We start from the raw sequence: 23,907 nt of genomic DNA, 5'->3' as shown, positions 1-23,907 counted from the left end.
ATTTCACCCACAAATGCTTAAGTCTGATAAATTGATTTTAAAATTCACTTGCAAAAGGAAAGGCGGGAGTATTAATTGTAAAAATCTTGAAACAAAACAATTCAAACATTCTTTGACACTGTATAAAAATCTACAAAAGAAATTTAAGAAACAAAACAAAGAAAAAAAGAGACAAAAAGAACCCAGACTCTTAACTACAGAGAACAAACCAATGGCTATCAGAGGGGAGGTGGGTGGGAGAATGGGTGAAATAGGTGAAGGGGATTCAGAGCACAGAGGAGCACTGAGTAATATATAGCATTGTTGAATCACTATATTGTACACCTGAAACTAATATAACACTGTACGTTAACTGTACTGCAATTAGAATTAAAATCCACAAATGAAAAAACATAAAAGTTAAAAGGCAATTGACAGACTAGGAGAAAATATTTGGAGCATATATAATGGAGAATTAAGAAATTATTAAAAAAATAAAAATGGCAAAAGCATTCAGAAAAGCTATTTTATAAGAATCACTAATTATTTAACACTCTAAACTTCAGTGGTAATCAAAATAATGCAAATTAAATAATGAGAATTATTTTCCATCCATCAGATTGTCAAAAAAAAAAATTCTCGACCACACTCAAGATGGACAATGTCTTTGGAAATGTAAATTTCTGCCTTTTTGGAGGGAGGTTTGGCAGTATCTATTAAAATTAAAATAGGACATGTCCTTTAACTTGGCATTCTAATTTTAGGTATCTATCCTAAAGAATTACTTGTATACATGCAAAAAATTAGTATGCCCAGTACTATTCACTTAAACATTTTTTTTCTTAGTGGCTAAAGAACTGGAAATAACTTCGTGGCCATCAGTAGAAAACTGCTTAATGTAAAAAATTATAGTACCATTATTGCTTAGATCATTACCCAGTAGTGACAAATATGAGGTAGGTTCACATGCACTGACACAGCCACGAGTAACCTAGTCAGATCTTGAATGTAAGTTAGAAATTGTGGTCCTTTGGAGGGATACAGCCCTGTGCCAGGGTTCACTGCTTCACGAGTAAAACACGGTTGCCCAGGAGTTCTCACCTTTGTCTGGTGTCCTTGTGCAGGGAACAACCTGCAAAATTGTACTTGGGGCCCTGCTACTCATAAAGAAAGTACTCCAAGAAGTTTTGTTAATTGGAGAAAGAAATGTGAAGGACAATATCCTAGAGCATGAAATCTTTTAGGTACCAAATGAGCACACATATATGCATGCATGTGTGTGCACACAGGCACACACACAAAAACACAGGCCTGAAGCAAAATTCCGTATTTCCATATGCATATATATAGATGCACCAACAAGGATCTGGAAAGATACCTAGCCATTGGGAGTAGGGGTAGAACGGGGAGGGGGCATAGGAAACCTGTATGTTTTTCCATATAGTTTGAAATTCCTGCAGGGAATATATGATTGTGAATTACATCAGTGATTATTATTTTTTATTAGGTATAAAAATAAATATTTATTAAAAACAAGAAAATAGAGCACTACAAATTACAACTTAAAAAACGTGATAAACATCACAAACATGAAACCGCCCAGAAAAATTTTGTTAGTGAACTGTATAACACACTTTGTTAATACATTTTTTTCCTCCTATCTTTTCTGTTACCATGAATGATTTTAAAAGACTTGGTATATCCATATATTGTCATACTGTGAAGCCTTTAACTTAGTGATTGAAAATCCTCATTAACGATATGGAAAGATGCCCACACATTCAGTAAATAAGTTTACTAAATTGTAAGGTTACTAAATCTTCACATGTGAAGAGATGATCTTGCCCATGGTTCTACCCCCCTGAGTGCCACTCTCCGCAGCCAGATTTGTTGAGATCTGGTGGTCATCTCTTTCTGTGACACCACTTTCAATAGATTGAGTCCTGGCTGGAACCATTTGATGGTTCCTGATCTTCTTGGTTACTCACCAGAGTTACAATTCTCTTCTTACAGATTAGATAGGTTCCTGAATAGCTGCACTGTTTCTTTTAGACCAAAGATAGGAAAGAGTACCAGTATGACCTTGGCTCTCTACCATAAAGCCAAACTGACATTTTGTGAGAAATGATATAATGGTACTCCATACAGAAAAGCTAAAATGTACAGAGCTCTAGTCAGTAAGCATATAAAATATAATTTAGATGATTCTGTATTTGTGATTTTAAGGCTAAATTTTAGGGAATTAGCTACATACTTGCAATGAGCTAAGAAAAATATTCTTATTTGACAACATTTTATTTTCTTAAGTTAAACAGCAGCTAGTGCCATGCAATGTAACTTGATAGAATTTAGTAAAATTGTTGACACTATTGATAACTACTTAACCCAAATAGTGATTTAAGTAAACATGTGTCAGAGTTTTTAAGATATTATTAGGCAATTTGTTATGAAGGAACACCCACAGAATGGGAGAAACTATTTGCAAACCATAAATTAATAATGGCATAGTATCCAAAATATATAAAAAAACTCATATAACTCAATAACCAAAAGCAAATAATCTGATTAAAATATGGCAAAAGACCTGAAAAGACATTGTTCCAAGAAGACATACAAATAGCAAATAGGTATATGAAAAGGTGCTCAACATCACTAATTATCAGGGAAATGCAAATCAAAACTACAGTGAGATACTACCTCACACCTGTTAGAATGTCTAGTATAGAAAGACAAGAGAAAACAAATGTTGGAGAGAATGCCGAGAAAAGGGAACCTTGTGTGCACAGTTGGTGGGAATGTAAATTGGTATAGTCTCTATGGAAAACAATATGGTAGCTCCTCAAAAAATTAAAAATAGAACTACTATATGATCCAGCAAAAAATTCCACTTCTGGGAATATATCCAAAGGAAATGAAATCAGTATCCCATAGAGATGCTCACTGCAGCATTATTCAAAATAGCCCAGATATGAAAACAACCTACATGTCCATTAAAGGATTAATGGACCACCCCTAAAGAACTGACCACCCCTAAAGGAATATTATTCAGCCATAAAAAAGAGGGACATCTTGCCATATGTGACAACATGGATGAAGCTGGAGGACATTATGCTAAGTGAAAGTAGCCAGACAGAGAAAGACCGCGTGGGTATAACTTCTATGTGAAATCTTAAAGAGAACCTGATTTTATAGATTTTTAAAGATTTTAGAGATTTTATGCATATGTAGATTTTATAGAATAGAATGGTGGCTGCCACGGGCTGTGGGGTGGGGAAAATGGGGAAATGTAGGTCAAAGGGTGCAAACTTTCAGTTATAAGAAAAATAAGTTCTGAGAATCTAATGTACAGCATGGCAACTATAGTTATTAGTATAGTATTGCATATTTGAAAGTTGCTTAAGGTAGATCTTAAGCATTCTCCACACACGCACGTGTGTGCGTGTGCACACGTGTGCGCACACACACACACAAGAAGTCAACCACGTGAGGTGATGGATCCTGGTAATCAGTCCACAATGTGTATGATATCATATCATCATGTCGTACATTTTAAATATACACAAATATATTTGTCAATTATTCCTCAATAAAGTTGATCAAGATGAACACAAATCATTGACAGTTAAATTCCAGCATGTATATAGTTTCCTTTTAGTATAGATATTTCTTTCATTAATCTCTTTTAGATGATTGCTAAATTAAAAAGGAATAACCAGTCAGTAGTAGCTCCCTTATATTATTAAGCATTTCATGCACATTAGTCTCCCCATCATTTTGAAAGTCTGCATGAGAGGAGACGGGGCATCCAGCTTCCCTGGAACCACAGAAGTACTCAGCAGAGAGAATGAATGTGGTGGAACTCAAAAGTATTTTTTGATTAATTAATAGTTGTCTACTAAGTCCCAGTCTTTAATGAGCATCTAGACAATATGATCAGCTCTGAAAGTCAGCTTCTACAGAAAGAAAGTATGAACGGCTGCTGTGGAACTTTCCCTTTTCTTTCTTTTTTGTTTCTGTATGCGTGTGTTTTTGTGTGTGCGTGTGTGGGTTTTATTATGTTATGTTAATCACCATATATTACACCATTAGTTTGTGATGTAGTGTTCCATGATTCATTGTTTGCATATAACATCCAGTGCTCCATGCAGTACGTGCCCTCTTTAATACCCATCACCAGGCTAACCCATCCCACCCCCCCCCCCCTCTAGAACCCTCGGTTTGTTTCTCAGAGTCCGTAGTCTCTCATGGTTCTTTTTAATCGAAGAGGACTTTTCAGATGCACTGATTAGAAAATGTGTTGGCCGTAGAGTAGGTCATTATTTGTGTCCTTACAAGACTTCATAGAAACTCAAAAACGTCTTTGTGGTATAATGCTTCTGAGGAAAGGGACATTTGAAAAATAGCCTTTTGCTTCCAAAATATTGAGGTTACTCATCCTCCAAGTCCCTGAGATCATTAAGACCTGTTTGTTTGCCTTTCTCCTGTACATAAGGAAACCAAACAATGCCTTCTTTTTTCCCGATATGGTAATAACTCTTAACTCAAATTTCTGCCTGGGGAATCTCTCCAGCGCACTGAAGAAATATTTTTCTTTATCTATATGTCTTGTTTGTTCTCCATATAAACTATGTGCTCATAAAAGGGACCAATAAGTTTCTGTGGCCTTTAATTCAAATAGTTAAATTCCATAATATATGAATCTCCTGTGGTGTTGACTTGTACCTATTTCCTACGATGGGTAGTAATTCCTTGGTTATCATTTTTTATAATCAAAAATAAACACAAATAAAAATGTGACTGATAAAGTTTGTGAGTTAGAGAGCTTAAGAATATTAAATGGCATTTTAAAATGGGATTCACGTTCCTTTAAAACATTGTTTGAAGTATATATATAGAATATATATGTAATGAGAGTTAAATAATTAAAAGTAATTTTCAGTGTTTTCAAAAGGTGAGATTTAAGAGAATATAATATCACTCTTTTCAGAAGTCCAAGGTAGATGGGACATTACTTGGTGCTAAAATTCTGTTACTTTCATGGTAAAATGATGAAACAAACCACAAAGTAGTAATTTAGAGCTGGAGAGTACTTTAGATGCTGTGTAGCTTTTTAACCAATGGAAAACAACTGTCTAAGATTAGTAATATCAAGAAACAATTGGCTCACTAGGTTTTGACCACAGGAGAAGGTTAGCCGGAGAGAAGATTAAAATATACCAAGGAAAACTACACATGGTTCCTGCATATGATGGTTGACAAAAGGGTATTTTGGCACCTGTAAATCTCTTCTTTTTGAGTAGTTAACTTACCCTTGGGGCAAATTTGGCTCATCTCTCTTTCTCTAGCCCTGGTTTCAGGGAGAGGTCTGTGTAATTTTTTTCCATATTTATTGAGCAACTATTAGATCAATTAACACTATTTTGTGTACAAGAGATGAAACAAATCCTCTTTTCTCTTAAGAAGTTTATATTACATCTTGTAGACTGCCATGCAAACAAGCAACCAAAGGGGGAAAAGAGAGAAAGAGATTGTGATTGGATGATATGGGGTGAGCTTCACAGAGAAGACCACAATTAAACTGAGCCTTGAAAACTGAGTAAGAATGGGAAGGATGGTAGGCATGAAGTGCTAGGTATGCTGGGAACAGGACGTGAAACATGTTAATAAAATAAGTTTGCACCTGATTCAATTGAGGGTGGTGTGAGAATAACACTGGCTAAAATTTTGTACAAAGTGCAGTAAAAGATATAAACTAAACACAGATAAATAGTTGTCCAACTGAACTGAACTGCACAGCTTTGCCCTGTCTCTCAAGCTTACCATGATTGTGTTTATCTATTTTTTTTTCTTCGCCCACCAACTCCCCTTTTCCAGGTCTTTATTATGATACTATTATAAGGAAAATAATTGTATTTTTGTAAAAATATTGCGCTCTCTCTGCAATCCCTACTGTCCCTGTGTGGGTTCCCTCTGTTTAGGGTCTCTAGAGGCACCGTATTTTTTCTGTTTCAAGGTGAACCTTATTTGCCATTTAAGTAATTTGCAGACATAGACATATTTTACATGTTGGTGAAGAGGACACTCCTCTGGGTCAGTGAAGTTTTACCTCACTGTTCTTTGTGGCCAATAGTTGAGTCCTAGTATAAAAGAGTAAGGATAATATATTTTTACATATATCAAATTAATGGGCACTTCTTAAACATTCTGTGACTATTTCATCAGAAATGTCGTTTCCACACAATTTCTGCTTTGGTGTGTGCCATTATTCAATTTGATTAAATTCTATTCAAATTGTATTCAACCACAAATGTTTGCTGATGACTAAAAGGTCAAATACATGAGAAAGCACAGATCTTATAGTATGACCTGTCACCATTACTGATAAAATAATTCAAAGTACATGTTCTTCTACTGAAAGCAAGTTAAAGAAGGTCTGGATATTTTTATTCTAAATGTTTCCTTGTAAATTGAAAGCATTGATTCATTCAGCATTGACTTACTTAGAAAGTCCAACCAAGGGGAAAATAATTATGATCTCATTATTTTTAAGATTCTGTTATTTGCTTAGAAAAATATAACCCCAATGTAAATTTATAGCCATAAAAATGGGAGGTAAATTAAATAATCCCAATAAATGTCTTTATTTCATTTAATAGGAAAATAAGGAGATATTTCCTTATGTTATTGAAAATAGAAACACAGAAATACTTTTCTGGTAGATAGTTCTCATGAACTTCGGGAATTACAACAAAACAAAACAACTCATTGTCCCACCTGGGAAAAAATAACAGTAATGGCAAAAAAAAAAAATCAGCTCTCTCTTATTTGCCTTAAGATATTTCTTGTGCTCTTGGTCAGAAATTAGTTGTTAATAGAACTGACCTGTTTTTGAGCAAGTATTTATAACAACCCCTGCATTCAGTAACACAATGCACCCACACATACTGAATTTGAATGGCCATAAATATGATAATATGCCTTAACTGCTAAATTTTGTGAGAGAGTGAGTAGTGAGAATTCTATGAATTTTCTCACACACCACATCTCTAGGAATAGTGTCTTAAAAGCCTTCTAAGCGTTTGGAGTATGCTTCTTTCTACTTCCTGGAACACAACGTGCAGCAGAGGAAGAAGGGTTAGGAAGAAAGGGTCACTATCTCTAAGGGAAATATGCAAGCCCCACAGATGTACGAATCAAGCTGCTATTTCCCACAAACTCCACAGCTCCTCTTGAGCACAGGAAAGGGAAGAAAAATCCTCTAAAAAATTAACCACATGTTAGTATTGAAACGTTGCCAGGAACACAGACAGCCCTAGAGGGTTTGTTTCAAATCAATATTGATGGAGCCGTGTGGTGGGTCAAGAGAATGGCACATCTTGCTCTCAGAGTTCACAGGACTGAGTATTTTTATTCGGCCAAAGAGGAAAACTCAGAAAACAAACAAACAGCAGTGGGAATGATACCAGCAACACTAACAGTCTGACATTTTTAGATTCATGTATAGTGAGAAAGTGGTTCACTACCTCAATCAATCTTTCATTTAATGAAATCCCTGGGAGGCAGAGGGGCTGTGTTTGGGCAGAACATGACGTGGGGTATTACAAAGCCCTCCTGGTAAATGAGGCTGCTGCGGGTCGCTGAAATTTTTGAAATATCGGGTGAGTATTGTTATTATACCATTTCGAAGCAAAAATACGCCACATTACCATGGCCACACTGATTGTTGTTTAATGCATATAAAGCAAAAACAACCATATCCCCCTAAAAAAAAACACCTAAAAACTGTTTCTCCCCCTTTTTTTGAGTGGGCCTATTTGATTGTATACAAATTGAATAGCGGCCCATGCTTAATCTTTCAGGTAAGTGTTACATAACAATTTTTTTCCATACAGAAATTATAGCTATTAAGTATATAAACATCGAATGTAAAGTTGGCAAGCAGTAGACAAACGCCTCCTTTCACTTCTGAGCCTCCATAGCACTTGCTAAATTACATACTGCTTTAGAGATGTGAAGGGGTTGGATTAGTAGTATTAGCAACAATTGCCTTGGTAATGGCGGACCAGTATCTTGGTTATCTCAATACTTGCTTCTATATTGTGAGAAACGCCTTCTTTCCATTTCTCAAATAAAGCCCTTCTGACAACACTCTCTATGTTCCAGTGAACCTTTACTTGGCCTCTTTGCTTCATTTTCTCACTCTACCCTCTTTGTTCTGATGATCACAGAATTTAAAACTGAAGGAGAACTTGAGACCATTTAGAGTGACTTCATCGTTAAACAGATAGGACTACTGAAGCCAGGGAGAGCCTTAGTAGAGACAAGGTAGATGGAAAAATCAGTCGTTCCTACTCTCAGATCTGTGTCCCAACATTTTTTTTTTCTATATCCTTCATATCTCATAGGGCCTCCTGTTTTTATAGTGCCATTGCCTAATTCTCTCTATACTTTCCCTTCTCTTAAAGAGTTGCCTACATTTGTCTTACCCTAGGATTTCCTTGAATTCTCCCTGCAGTCATTAAAACTTACCCTCAAGTTTACTTAAAATGAAACCCTACTGAAAAGTGTCATGTCATGGGTTTTTCTTAACTTTGTCCGGTTTTTGCCTACAACTTGCCGCTTTGAAGTAGTAATTCCTCTAGCTTTTTTCTGAGGCAGATGTGGCCCAGACTTTAATCTGTAGGACTTCCTGCTATTTGCTTTGAGCCCAGACCCCTTGCACTGTTCTGTGATTGCATAAAGGTGGTGAGCGGCACTGGGCTTCTCTCCCTGTCTACTGAGTTCAGCACACTTTCTAGGTAAAGTTCCAGGTTTCCAGCTGTTTTCCCAAACTTTTATCAGCTATCAATACACTGCCCCCTCCCTTCCAGCTTTTTCCACAGCTCTCTGTGGACTCCTGGCTCTTAGGGCCCTGTCCTGACACTGGGGTGTTCTGTATGCCCTCTAGGATTCTCACCCAGGGACAATAGGCCAGCTCCAGAGGATCATTCCACTCTTCACTCATTTCTCCTCTCTCTGAAGGTGCATCTTGCCTAATGACAGCAACATAACGTCACACCAATTGTTTCTAATTTCACAGAATCTGATTTTCTTAACATACATAAAAATTAAGCAAACCTTTCTTGGCCTGTTTCTGTCTCCGTCAGCCTAAAATCTATGCTACCCTTTAGCTCAGAATCCACCTCTTTTCCTGTTCTGTGTGTAAATAACTTATCCATTCTCCACGGCATAATTTATTAGTCATCCTCTCTATGACCCCTTTCTTAGTCCCTTTTCTCTCAGAATTAATCAACCCTTTTGCACTGCCCTCATAGGCTCCTCATTCTGTTGATAGTCATTTTTGTCTATTTTCTTGAAAAAATGGTGAGCTCTTTGGGGTCAGGAATAAATCTTGTTCCTTTCAATTGTATGCTTTTCTCTAGAGCATTTCACAGTTTCCACCCTTGTTAGAAACAAACTCTTAATCCTTTATTAGACTGAAGCTCTGGGATGCAGGAATAATATCTTCTTATGCTTTTGCACTCCTCACAGTTCCTAATAAAATGTTAAGTACATGGTGGTCACGTGATATACTGACTGCTTGACTGTCTGGCCAGAAATCTGGTAGCAGAATTCCCAGTTTGGTCTGAGAGAGACAAAACCCTCTGTACAAATGGCTTCTTTGAGAACAAGGGAAGGGCTATGATTAAAATGTAGAGCTTAGGAAGGAAAGGACTTTTGTTTTCCTTATTAGTCTTTTAATCTCAGTGATTTCTAGGTCTTTGTGTGAGAGTGTGTTAGTGAAAACAGATAAAGTTGGGGCGCCTGGGTGGCTCAGATGGTTAAGCGTCTGCCTTCGGCTCAGGTCATGATCTCAGGGTTCTGGGATCAAGCCCCGCATCAGGCTCCCTGCTCAGCGGGAAGCCTGCTTCTCCCTCTCCCTCTACTGCTCCCCCTGCTTGTAATCTCTCACTCTCTCTGTCAAATAAATAAATAAAATCTTAAAAAAAAAAGAAACCAGATAAAGTGGCAAAAGAGAACAGAGGGATGGCAGATGCAAACATATTTGCTGGGTCCATGCAAGTCATGGGCTAAGAAAATATGTCTATTGGCAAGAGATGCTGTGTGCTTTACTTTAATCATAACTTTATTTCAAGCACACACATGGGTCTAGCTTAATGTTCCCCAAATTGGTACTTGAGGATTTTAGCAGGGATTTTTCACTCAAGATGTTAAGAGTTGTGACTTCAGAGAAATGTTTGAATAATCAAATAAATTTGTGAAATTCTGTTTTCTATGGTTTTTGCTTTCCGTAATTATTTTCTGAATATCATAATGTCCATACACATATTGAAAACTCTGAGAATTCCTGAAGTAAATAAAATCATTTAGCTTTATTTAACAAGCATTTCTCAAACATGTCTGAGCATAGCACCTTTTTCTCCATTTGTTTGTTTTTCTTAGAATAGTACTTTGAGGAATGCACCACTACTCCATGGTGACTTGAGTTCGGAAGAAAAGATGCTCCCCAGGAGATTATAATGCACCCTCTATCTGTTGAGTTTCTGAGAGGTAAGAGCTAAGTTGTCCAAGATAGATCTCCTGCAGGGTGGACTTCCAGGTGGAAATAACCTCCAAAGAGCTCTCTAGAAACTGGCCATAGCTAATGCTGAAGTAAATCAATTTTAAAGGTTTTATTTATTTATTTTATTTGAGAGGGAGAGAGAGAAAGTGGGGGGAGAGGCAGAGGGTGAGACTCTGAAGTAGACTGCATGTTGAGCATGGAGCCCAACATGGGCTGGATCTCAAGACCCTGAGATCATGACCTGAGCCAAAATCAAGAGTCAAGAGTCAGACGCTTAACAGACTGAGCATTCCAGGTGCCACAAAGTTAGTCAATTTTAAAAAAAGCAGTGTTTCTCCAACTTGAAAGGACATATAAATATCCTAGAGATCTTGTTAAAAATACCGATTCTGATTTAGTAGGTCTGTTTTGGGGCCCGAGATTCTGAATTTCTAACAAACTTTGAGGTGATACTAATGATGTTGATCTTTAAAAAGCCCCTTGAGTTGCAAGAGAGTGGAATGTTGAGATGGTGGAAAAGATCTGGAATCCACTGGGCTATCATGGACCCCAGCCCCATTATCATTCCAGGGAAAGGGCTGGTGCTCCCCAAGCAAGGAATGCTGGGATGGCAAAATAGGGCTGGAGGCCAAAGGTTCTGCAATGTCATGTGGCTATTTGGCTCCAGTTCTGTTTTTTGCAGCATCTAATGTCTGTTCCAGCTAGATCCCAATGGGTTGTACTTCAATGTGATGGGCAGTGGTGGAAATTCTTGCCTGCTGCCACTTCTGAGTTTCCTCCATATATTCCACTCCAGAAGGCCAATGAGTGTTCTGCTGGCCATTTGATTCTGTTTATTTGACAGTATTTTAGGATAGTTTTTCTGAATAGAGTCATAGAGGAATTGAGAAGTTTAAGAAATTAGGAAATAGGTTAGGAGGCAACTGTTCATACTGTTCTTCAAAAGTTCCTTCATACACTGATCCTAAGCCATCACTACAACCTGATTTTCCCCTTTCCCTTAACCCAGAGCTCATAGGCCCTTGTAGTCTAGCCTCTTTCTTAGCATACTCACATGACATGCTAAGGTCCTCCTTCCTGCAAGGGCACATCCATGTGTTTCCTTTCTTTCTAATTCTTACTCCAATTCAAGCCTAGTTCAAGTTCTGCTTTCTTGATAAGGCCTGTTCTAATCATCCCAAAGCACATAGTACAGAATATAATTTGCACTAGTACTATTTGTTTCTTATTCTAGTTTCACCATTCTTGTCTCATAGTTACACTTTAGTTTCTTTGAGAACGGGGCATCTTATTATTATCTTATAATTTTTTATTTTCTTGTTTTCTGCTTCTCTAGGCTCTTACATTTTCTAGCCTTATGCTCATGGGCAGCAAAGAAAACTTGTCTAAGGACTTGGTTATCTCATTTGTGAAATACAAACATTGGACTAATTTGTGGTTTTCATATTTCTTGAAGACAAAGAACCATTTCTTCAAAGAATATATTACACAATAATCCAATATATGGAGGAAATCAAAGGCAGGGCTGTAGGGCAACATGATGTGGTGAGGGAAGGCAGAGACTTTCCCTTTCTCTGTCCTTCTACTCTTTGTAGAATCTCTGCCTAATCATAAAGTTACACAGGAATCCAGAAAACCACTGGATTCAATGAAGTCCAAGGCCTTTTATTACTCTGAAGACTTTGATTTTAATCATTAGAGAAACTCTGCTGGTTTATGATAAAATGGGCAAACACATCACGACAAATAAAATGAAATTATAAGATAAAATGTACACGCCATAGTGGTATTTACAGTGTGGCTCATCAAACAGCTGTGGCAGAAACATTGTGATGCTTTTTAGAAATGCCAGATCACAGATCTCCTTCAAGCCCTACCAAATCATAGTGGGTGAGACTGGACATTTGCATATTACCAAGTGCCCTAGATGATTCTTACAAACATTGAGGTTTGAAACCCAATGATACAGAGTAGTGATTTTAAGGAAAAGAATCTGCTTAATTACTCTCAATCAGTAGATATGAATATTGGACTTTTAATTTGTGATAGGTGCTAAGCAACAATTATTAGAATCCAAGAAGCAGGAGATACACGTGAGGGCCACAGACCACTGAGATACTTTAAGTCAATATTTTGAAAAATGGCTTTTAGTGGTTCTTTGGTGGCTCAGTTGGTTAAGTGTCAGACTCTTGATTTTGGTTCAGGTCATGATCTCTCAGGGTCTTGAGACTGAGCCCTGTGTCAGGCTCCATGATGGACATGGAGCCTGCTTAAGATTCTCTCTCCCCCTCTGCCCCTCCCCACACCCCATATATATGCACTTGCTTTCTCTTGAAGGAAGGAAGGAAGGAAGGAAGGAAGGAAGGAAGGAAGGAAGGAAGGAAGGAAGGAAGGAAGGAAGGAGGAAGGAAGGAAGGAAGGAAGGAAGGAAGGAAGGAAGGAAGGAGGAAGGAAGGAAGGAAGGAAGGAAAAGAAATAGAAAAATGGCTTTTAGGATTTCAGGTTGTACTTACTATCTAAAAATTTCTACTATAGTTATGAAAGTGAAAAGTAGAGGTTCAACTTGGAAATGCACTTTCTCCATTGAATGAAAAATAGGCAAAATTACCTGAAATACTTTGGTTTATGGAACTTGGTAATTGATCCTATACAATAGAAAGGCTGAGAAGAATCGATATCATATTTCTCAGAAATCCTCAATCTTAAAACTAAATGTTATAAAATACAGAATTTTATAAACTACTAGATTTTTTGTAAAATGTATTTTATTGCCACAAATTCCAAACAATGGGTTATATGATGAATAGTTATTGAGATAGAAAAAAATTCACAATATAATTTGAAGTTTAAAAGCATTATAATGTGGCATATGCAATTAATTGCTGTTACATCTAGCTCCATGAAGAACATCGATAAATGAAAAAAAATGAGAATGAATACAAAACAAATAAGGATAAGCTATAAAATCCACAATTAATTCTTCCATGTCAGTTAAAAGTCAAGTGAGGGTTGATTGGGCTATGGCATTAGTTTGAGTTATTTTAGTGGTCCCTCACTAAAAAGAAAACTAAACAACATGCTGTACATGGGAACTGTGATTGAATTTGGGAGCAAAACCCAATAAAAGTTAGTGTGAAGTTACAAAACAATATTATCAATCACTAAATGATATAATACATCTTATAGGCACTCATGCAAATAGGAACACTAGAATTCTCATTTTAATCCCATAGTTTTATAACTCACACACACACACAGCAAGTTTATTTACATTCTTTTGTTTTGTTTTTTTGTTTTGTTGTTTTTTAATGGTTCTATCCTTACAACTTTAAGAGAATGGATTGTCCTACAACAGTCATACATTTGTTTGGTAACAAGTAGAAGGCATGTTTTTCTTTTTATTGAACTCAATGTGCTTCGATAGTCTTGTTTGGGAGCAATTTTATTTTTTTTGCCTTTTTAAAAAAATTTTTTATTGTTATGTTAATCACCATACTTACATCATTCGTTTTTGATGTAGTGTTCCATGATTCATTGTTTGTGCATGACACCCAGTGCTCCACGCAGAACGTGCCGTCTTTAATACCCATCACCAGGCTAACCCATCCCCCCACCCCCCTCCCCTCTAGAACCCTCAGTTTGTTTTTCAGAGTCCATCATCTCTCATGGCTCGTCACCCCCTTCAATTTACTCCCCTTCATTCTTCCCCTCCTGCTATCTTCATCTTTTTTTTTTCTTAACATATATCACATTGTTTCAGAAATACAGATCTGTGACTCAACAGTCTTGCACAATTCACAGTGCTCACCATAGCACATACCCTCCCCAATGTCTATCACCCAGCCACCCCATCCCTCCCACCCTCCCACCATTCCAGCAACCCTCACTTTGTTTCCTAAGATTAAGAATTCCTCATATCAGTGAGGTCATGTCTTTCTCTGATTGACTTATTTCACTCAGCATAACACCCTCCAGTTCCATCCATGTCGTTGCAAATGGCAAGATCTCATTCCTTTTGATGGCTGCATAATATTCCATTGTGTATATATACCACATCTTCTTTATCCATTCATCTGTCGATGGACATCTTGGCTCTTTCCACAGTTTGGCTATTGTGGACATTGCTGCTATAAACATTGGGGTGCACGTACCCCTTTGGATCCCTACATTTGTATCTTTGGGGTAAATACCCAGTAGTGCAATCGCTGGATCCTATGGTAGCTCTATTTTCAACTTTTTGAGAAACCTCCATACTGTTTTCCAGAGCGGAGAAAGGGGAACCCTCCTACACTGTTGGTGGGAATGTAAGCTGGTGCAACCACTCTGGAAAAAAGTTTATTTACATTCTAACAAACATTACTGGGGAGGTGTTCAATTCTTTTCACTAAAAAAGGCAATACCCTAAATTTTAGGGATGATCTTTGCTTTACAGCATCAGGGCTGAGAATCTCTTTCTCCTATAGGAAGAGATTATTGGTCATAGAGAGTGTGACGTGGTCTGTGAAAATGCAAGAAAAATAATCAAATGCCTTTTAATTTTGGCAACTAGGAGATGGCTGGTGATATTTGTAGGAGTAGTTCCAGTATAGTGGTGAAGGTGACAGAGTCACATGAGCTGTAAACAGGAGGTGAGATTATGAAGAGAATGATATCAGACTGGCCTTACAAAAAGCTAGGCTGAGAAGAAAAAAAGGGTTCCAGAGTAGCTGCTATATGATTATTTCTTTTCCTTGTCCTGCCCGCTTCTCCTTTTGTCCGTTTTCCTTTCTTAAAGATAGAGAGGACTAAATCTAATTTGTAAGTAGAAGAGAAAGAGCCAGTAGAAGGAAAAGTTGTTGATAGCATTGATACTGAGGAAAACTGATGGAGCAGAGTCACTGAGGAGGTAGAAGGGATGGGATCCAGGAAACAGGTGAAGGTATGGCTATATAGGAGGGAAGTGGGGTTCCTATCTCATTAAGGCTGAAAGGATGAATTCATGAAAAGACATGTACATTTGTGGGGAGAAGGAAAGGAGAAGGAAATATGTGACCTGTGACTCTATTTTCTCTTTGAACATAAAGGCAAGTTTCACTGTGGAAGGTGTATGAGGATGTTCTGGGGCAAGGGTGCTCAGGAAGGTTTGAGGGAAGTGGTGAAAGAAATCTTTGGAATTGCCACTCTGGAGGGCGTAGTGGAGTGTGTCACATTTCCACCAAGGAAATTTCTATTAAGGTAGCCTAATGTCAGGAAAAAGCATGGACTAAGGGTTATTTTAGGGGTACCTGGATAGCTCAGTTGGCTAAGTGGTGGACTCTTGATTTTGGCTCAGGTAATGATCTTAGGGTCTTGGAACTGAGCCCTGCATGAGGCTCCTTGCTTGGTGGGGAGTCTGCTTGAGATCCTTTCTCTCCCTCTCCCTCTGCCTGTTCACACACAGTCTCTCTCTCTGGAATAAATAAATAAATCTTTAAAAAAAAAAGTTGTTCTCACATAAACCAATCACAAATGTCAGTTCCATGTGTGAAGAGTTAACAATTAAGTCTGTTCTTCTGATTAACTGTCAAATATCTAAGTGGTAAATCCTATTATAAGTTGCATGACTCTCAAGCTTTCTTCATTAGAAATGGCAAGTAAATGATTTATCTCTAAAACTCACATACTGAAATGAGATTATGCAATTACATTCAGGCCATTATCTTCCATTATGTATGATGTCAGGGTACTTTGGTCCTATAAATTTTATAAGACATGATCTGTTGACTCAAAAAAAAAAAAAACACCCTCTCTTCTGGGAACAAATATAAAAAAATGACAAAATTTTCCCCAGTTACTCTGTGTTCACTGGAAGGAGAAAGAAAAGTGGATGTTTCTACAGAATCATGCATTTTATAACAAACTCTAATTTAATCATGGACTTGGTAACAAACTAATTCTAGAGTGTTACAAATGAGGGTGATATTCCAGATAGTGCTCCTATAACTAGATGGCAATGGATTTGGGGTATAATAATGACTTCTAAGCCACTGTTCTTTTTACAAAATAGATTTCCATAACCCAACATGTCCCTGCTCCAGATTTTAAGCATATTTAGAGGAAGCCAGTAGTTTCAGTTTCCCATTCTCAATACACAAAATTTATTAGCATTATCTTTGGAGCTGTAAAATTGTGCAGGCACGGGAGTAAACAATGGGGATGTACTGAGAGAGAGAGTGTGTGTGTGTGTATATATGTGTGTGCGTGTATATGTGTGTGCGTGCATGTCAGCATAAAAAAGAACGAGAGTGACAGAAGGATGATGTGGCTGAGGACTTTGGGTGGATGTTGGCAGGATAGGAAACTGAACCCCATAACTATTGTGATATTCTATCAATTGAGTCATTATTGAATTATCTGTGGTATATAAGAAACCAGACTAGATTAGGGGGAGAGGCGGATAAAAAATATAATACCTTTTAAGATTTGGGAATTCAAGATACACTTAAGTATTTAATAAAAATGTAATAGTGGGTAATAGTGAGCTAGAGTGGATTGAGTTTTGTTAAAAAAAATGAGGTAAAATTTCTCTCTGCCTCTGTCAATAAATCTAACTATTCCTTGAAATTGTAGGCTGCTTTTTTGGACACGGCAAACAAAGAGGCATGAAATACAGACCAGAGAGTAAATATTCTGATTATATCTCATTTAAACATAATCTTAGGTAGCTGAGTGGTTTCATACACATTGTTTTCGGTTGAACTGTGTTCCCCAGAAGATATGCTCAAGTCTTCATCCCTGGTACCTGTGAATGACTTTACTTGGAAATGGGGTCTTTGCAGATGTAATCAAGGTAAGATGAGGTCAGACTGGATTATGGTAGGCCCTAATCCAATGACTGGTGTCCTTATCGGAAATCAGAAATTTGGACCTACATGTAGACACAAAGGAGAGAAGAGTGAAGACCATGTAATGACAAAGGCTGAGATTGGAATGATGCATCTTCAAGACAAGGAATACCCAGGATTGTTGACAACCAGCAGAAACTAGGAAGAAGCAGGGAGGGATTCTTCCCTACAGCCTTCAGAGGGAGAAGGCTCTAGATTTAAACACCTTGATTTTAAACTTCTAGCCTCCAAAACTGTAAGAAAATAAATTTCTATTGTTTTAAGGCACCCAGTTTTTGATACTTTGTTACGCAGCCCTAGGAAACAAATACACACATTTTCTGATAAACCTACCGAGGGAGTACAAATGGAAAGTTAACCAAGAAAGAGCTATAGATAAGGAATTTTAGAGCTCTGGTACAACTTTCTCAATTATAAATGAGGAAATTTAGGACTACAGAAATAACAATTACTTTCCCCAAACTGATTATGGGAAGCAGGGACCAGAATCCAGGTATCTTGCTTCCCACTCTTTTTTTTTTTTTCTTTCATATTGTCCAAATGTATATAGGAAACATGTGTTCTGTAGAGATAAATTGGAAAAAGAGACTACTATTCCTGATTTGGGCTTATTGTATTAGGTCAGCAGGTTTGTGCTTTTCTTGAAAATAATGTTATATCAAATTTTACTGTCCTGTATTCAATTACCTATCAAGACTAATCCTTGAAATGAGAAACTGTGTCAGCACACCAAAAGCACTCACCCTTTTTCAGGCTTCATTATTTTCACTTTTCCAGACTCTCTCATAAAAACAGATTCTTAGATTTTTTTTTAAAATCATTGTCTGGACAATTGGGCCTTTATAAATTTAAAAATCCCTTTAGGAGTAACTAAAAAACTTTTTATTTTTTAATTTTTTTTTAAATTTTTGAAGCAGCTTTTTAACACACAGCAACTGGACAATGAAGAAAACAGACAAGCTGAGGAGGAAATTGTGTTTTCCCAGAGCTCTGTTCCATTGCTCTATCTTTAAGATCCAGTGCCATGTAAAAGATGCTTGATGTTATAATGGCTTATTTGTTTGACACATTGCCAAAATGCATAAAACATTTTAAAAAAATCACATACTACTAGAAATGCGAGAATGTATTTGATCACCGGATGCTCACGGATTTAAGGTTTGAAAGAGGAACTTTCCCTATGTCTTTGTACCTTTTAGGGGGAAAACTAGCATTATGTGACCCAGCTCTTGTGTTAAAGGAGACTGAGGGTTTCTTGTATAAAATAGTCAATAAAAATCTGCATTTCTAACAATATATGTTAAAATGCAAAACTTGAGAAAATATATTTTAATTTATAGACACGTAAGTTTTGAGTTAATCATCTTGAGGCATGTACCCTAAAACACTGAAATCATTTTCATCATGACACAGCGATTTAACCAAGAGCTCAGATGACCTGCTGAGCTCCTACTTTGTCCTCAAAATTTATGTAGCTCCCACCTCTTTTTGCCCTTTTCTCCTCGATGCCATTTCTACTGTTCCTCAAGTTGACAGGTGGAGAACTGAAGGCTCTAGCAAACAGACCCAGTTTCCCCTTGAATGAAAGCATTAATCAAGGTGAAACAAAAACAGGGAAGGAGAGGAAGAAGCAATAGTGTATTTTAAAGCCTGTGGCCTGATTTTCATTAGCATGCTGCTGGCTCTCTTTTAGGTCCACACTGATTTCTTCTGTTTCCAGGACATGTCTGTGAACATTTTAGTCAATGGAACATCTTTTGAATGTCAAACTATGACTTCTATTTTCTTACAGTCAAAACACAGAATTCTATCTCACACATGATCGAAGCCAAGTGAATCATTTTCACAGTAAGTAAGAAGGTCTCCTTTCTCGTGATTAATTCTATGTTTATTTCTTTCAACAAATCACATCAGCACACATGACCTCATGTAATGGCTATGTCTGAGGCTTAGAAGGTCCACATACTTACGTATAGCAAATAATATTGTTATATTACTCTGGTAACTAGCTCTCAGGGACCCCTATGTAGGCAGATCTGCAGCGGCCTCTGTGACTATCATTAAGGGGCTTGTCTGGTCGCAGATGACTGTGTTTAAAACTTCCAACCTATGAAATTTCCTGCCAGCAAACACCATCAGGTCATAAATGTAGTACAAATTGATTCAAATAACAGAATCGAGAGGCCGCTTGGGATCTCTAAAGGTCATTTGATACTGACACATCTAAGCACGGTTATGACTGCTTCAGACAATGAGGTCCCCGATCTGATTTTAAAGTTGTCCCGGGCACTGAATAGTTCTGAGATTCTTATAAAGTCCCTAAGAAGAGTGAACTTCTGGACAACTTATGTTACACATCAGTCTGCTTTCTTCTATGGCACTGTATATTTAGCTATCATATAAAATTGACATTTTGTTGGTCTTGTATATTTTTCTCTAAAGCAATGGTTCTCACTCACGGTTGCACATTAGAGAGGTCTGGAGAGCTTTAAACAAACAAACAAACAAACAAACAAATCAATATCCCAAACCCCACCGCAATCAAATTAAATCAGAATCTCTTTGTGTGCTTTAGCACTAGCATTTTTAAAAACTACCAAGGAGATCTTATTATATGCTACCAAAGTTGAAACTACTGTCCTCATGTATGGCCTTTACTGGTGACAGGTGATTAATCAGTAGTATCTTTGTAGTCTGATGGTAGAATACATATTATGGTTTTTGTTTGTTTTTTAAATTTAAAGTTGCCCTACTTCATTCTTAGTTATTTCTCTGGAATTAGTTTTCAACAAAACAGCCAGAATGATTGTTTTAAAACAAGTGAGTTCATGTTACTTCTCTAACTCCGAATAGTTCAAAGGCTTCCTACCAGTCACAGTCTGAATCTACTGTTGCAAGAAGTAGTGATCTGGCCTATCCCAAGGACCACGTCTCCTACTACTCATGCGTTTCTCACATCACCCTCTGCCCACTGCATTTCTAGCTGTTTCAAACTGCCAGGTGGGGTGCCTCTGCCAAGTAGACTGTTCCCAGAGTTTCACAGGCCAGCTTTCTCACTTTTTTTCAGGTCTGTCTATGCTCAAATGTCATCTCTGTGCAGAGACGTTTCCTATCCAAAACAGCCACCTCCTCTCCATGATTACTCTCCATCCACTGACCCTGATTCATTACACTTACCAATACACACACCAATACACTTTGCAAACCAGGAGGCAGCAAACTTTTTTTCTACAATTGCCCAGGGAGTAAATCTGTGAGGTTTCATGTGTCTTATAGTCTCTGTCACAGCTACTCAGTTCTGTTCTAGCGCAAAAGCGGCTATAGACAATATGTAAACAAATGAACATGACTGCGTTCCAATAAAGCTTTATTTAAAGAAAAGGCAGAGAGTCAGAGTTGGCAAACAGGCAGTAGTTTGCTGACCCTTGCTGAATAAGTGAAGTTCTGCCACATGTTTGGGTTTAGGTACTGCATTTTCTGTTATTTACACAACTGTCTCTAACTGAAAAAATTCCAAATTGATAATGCACCCAAGTGTAAATTAACAAACTTTAAATGTCATTAGTATTTGCACCAATCTTAGCATTCTTTCAAATTCTAATAGGAACATATACCTTGTATGTTATTTTTGAGTCAAAATTCCACTGAGGGATAGAAACCAAGCTAAAACTCAAGTTCTTTTTTTTTTTTTAAAGATTTTATTTATTTATTTGAGAGAGAAAGAGAGGGAGCACAAGCAGGGGGAAGGGCAGAGGGAGAGGGAGAAGCAGGCTCCCCACTGAGCAGGGAGCCCGATGAAGGATTCGATCCCAGAACCCTGGGATCATGACCTGAGCTGAAGGCAGACGCTTACCCAACTGAGCCACCCAGGCGCCCCTAAAACTCAAGTTCTTGTGTCTAGCACTTTGGGGGACTTGTAGCAGATATGACATCAGAAAGCTACAACTAGTTGATTGTGGTTTCATAGAAAGAAGCGTTACATCATCTTCCAAGTACCACTAACCAATTGAGGCAGACTTGGTGCCTCTGTCTTTCTTATACCTGTTTAGTACAGGAAAGAATGTCTTTTCCTTCACAATTCATTTGTGACGAAGAAGCTTATGATAGCTCTAGACACAATCACCTGGTAGAAATGATTTTTTTTTTCTGGACCAACAGCTTTTTGAACTTACTCTAAGAATACCCTTCCCAGCAGGAGGATAACATGACCATAAAAACAGTTCAGCATTCCTGGAAGTGTATTCCAGTGAACATTGGATCTGTGAGATGATCATAGGTATTGGAATGGAAAAAGTCTTTGGTCAAATAAATTTGAGAGACACTAGTTTCTTTACTGCAGAATTTTCAGAACATCCTAGATAAAAGTAGCTATACATTTTGAGTATCTATGAATTTTCAAGAAAGTCTATAAATACTCTAGAGTATGCCCAAGTTTCTTATTCTGTTTTGATCACAGAAACCTGTTTTACCTATAGTTTATCTTGCAAAAACAGGACTCCATGGAATCTAACTTGAGAAAAACAATTAAATTCTATGCTCACTAAAAGTTATTTGATAATCTCTGCAGGCTTCCCCTGGTATTATTGAGTTTCACAAGTACTACTCATACAAACTGCTTTGTTTATTATTATTATTTGAAAACATGTTAGTAAATATAAAGAGATATGTAAAGTAGTTTGCCTATAAAAATCTTAACATTCTTGTCTCAGCTCTTGTTAATTAACTATATATCTCAATATAATGTCTACAAAGAGTGATGTTACTTTTACATACTTAAAATGCATAGAAATTTAAAGGAGCCCTGCTTATTTTTTTCTGAATCATCTAGTTCTTTTTCTAAATAATATAGAAATACTCCAAAGTAAGCCATGGTCGTGAATCCTAAGAATAAAAGCTCAGTAAGAAAGGACATTAGATGAAAAAGTACACCTAAGGAATACTGTAACTAGTAAGAAGGAAGGAAGTCAATTTAAAAAGACAGGAGAAGTGACAACTACTTCTCTCCAACAATAATTTCCCTGTCACTTTACTACTTAGCATTTTGTGTTGAATTACTTTTACTCTTTATTCACTGTCCACATATATTCCTAGAACTATTTTGCAAGAATAGTGCTTTATTCATACCTCCTCAGAAAGTGAATTCTAATTATGATATGTGATACTAACAAATAGTCCAAACTTAAAATATGTCCTGGCATAATTCTACCAAACTACCATTATGAAAAATTTTATTCATCTTCAATATATTCAAAGCCCCCAAATGGACAAATGTGCAGGATTTGGAAGCCAGAAGAAACATGGTATTCTGTACACATCTCTTTCATCCCCATTTTGTTTTATTGCCCAGTTTGAGTTGAAACTAAAGGAGAATATGAGGGTAATTCCAGGAGCACAGAGACTAGCTTTGCTTTCCCCTTAACATTCATTATCTATAGTTCTTCTAGTAGTTAAAAAAATGGAGCAAAAATTTGAGCTAAAAACAAACAAAAAAACCCCCAAAAACTATAACAAAAAACTCAAGAGAAACAATATATAAACATGTTATAATTCTAATGTCTTGAATTTGTCTACTACACACATTGGTCCTCCATGATTTGTTAAATTATGCTGAACTGATACGAAATCACCCCCCATGGTCACTGGAAGCCTCAAGTTCTAGACTAATTAGCACTTTATCAAGATGCTCAAACACATGTTAATTTCAAAGAACATCAGTATTAACTAAGAATTAATATTAAGGATTCTAGTGGCTACTTAATTCCAGAAACACGGGCAAAAAGATCTTCTTGGAGAAAATGTAATGCTTCTCTCAGCCTTTGTATGACAGTGAGCATTATGAATATCCAAAACGCGGCTGTTGTATTGCATTTCTCTCCTTCCCCTTAACCCAGGATTTACTGTTCTTATTTAGATGCAAGCTTAGCCAGCAATATCCTGCAGTTATCCAGAATCTGCAAAACACTGTATTAGTCAAATCTGTGATATAAATACACCAATATATTTTTAAGCTTTAGTGTAGATCCATAATGCACAAATTCTTCTTAATAAGCAAAGCAAAAATATTTCAGAATCATAAACTCAGAGGATAGGCTTAGAGTTCCCAGTCTTAAGTAGATAGAATCAAATGAGTGACAAAGAGAAATTTGCAATGATTGATGTGGTAGGTTTAGGTGCATTCTACACTTCCAAAGGCATGAAGAAAATCACTGTTAAAAACTTTAATGTGTTATTTTTAAAACCAACATAATACTGACTCTGATTAATTCAAGCTACCATAGTTTTCTTCTCACAAATTTGTCTTGATGCAGTTATTTTTTATTATAAAATATTATTCCACTGCACTCTGCACTTTCTTAAAATTATAAGAATACAAGTATTATTCAGTGTTAGAAGAGATTCAGAGTGATTATTTGCAGTATTTAGTGACAGTTAACAGTTTATGAAAATTTTCAATGTAATATGAAAAACAGTCATCTCACTTCAGTAATAAGTTTTTGCTTT

At 37.0% G+C, this 23,907-nt stretch overlaps 1 protein-coding gene across 1 annotated transcript in view; it reads right to left on the bottom strand.

The window, feature by feature from the left end:
• Window positions 1–23,907, bottom strand: part of DLC1 (DLC1 Rho GTPase activating protein) — a 404,280-nt gene that overhangs the window by 326,621 nt on the left and 53,752 nt on the right. The gene's annotated exons all lie outside the window — the stretch shown is intronic.

This window comes from Eumetopias jubatus, unplaced genomic scaffold (assembly GCF_037043125.1).
Source record: "Eumetopias jubatus isolate StellerSeaLion01/CBP00866 unplaced genomic scaffold, mEumJub1_p1.0 scaffold_2, whole genome shotgun sequence".
Classification (NCBI taxonomy): Eukaryota; Metazoa; Chordata; class Mammalia; order Carnivora; family Otariidae; genus Eumetopias; species Eumetopias jubatus.
This window is presented reverse-complemented; position numbering and strand designations above follow the sequence as displayed.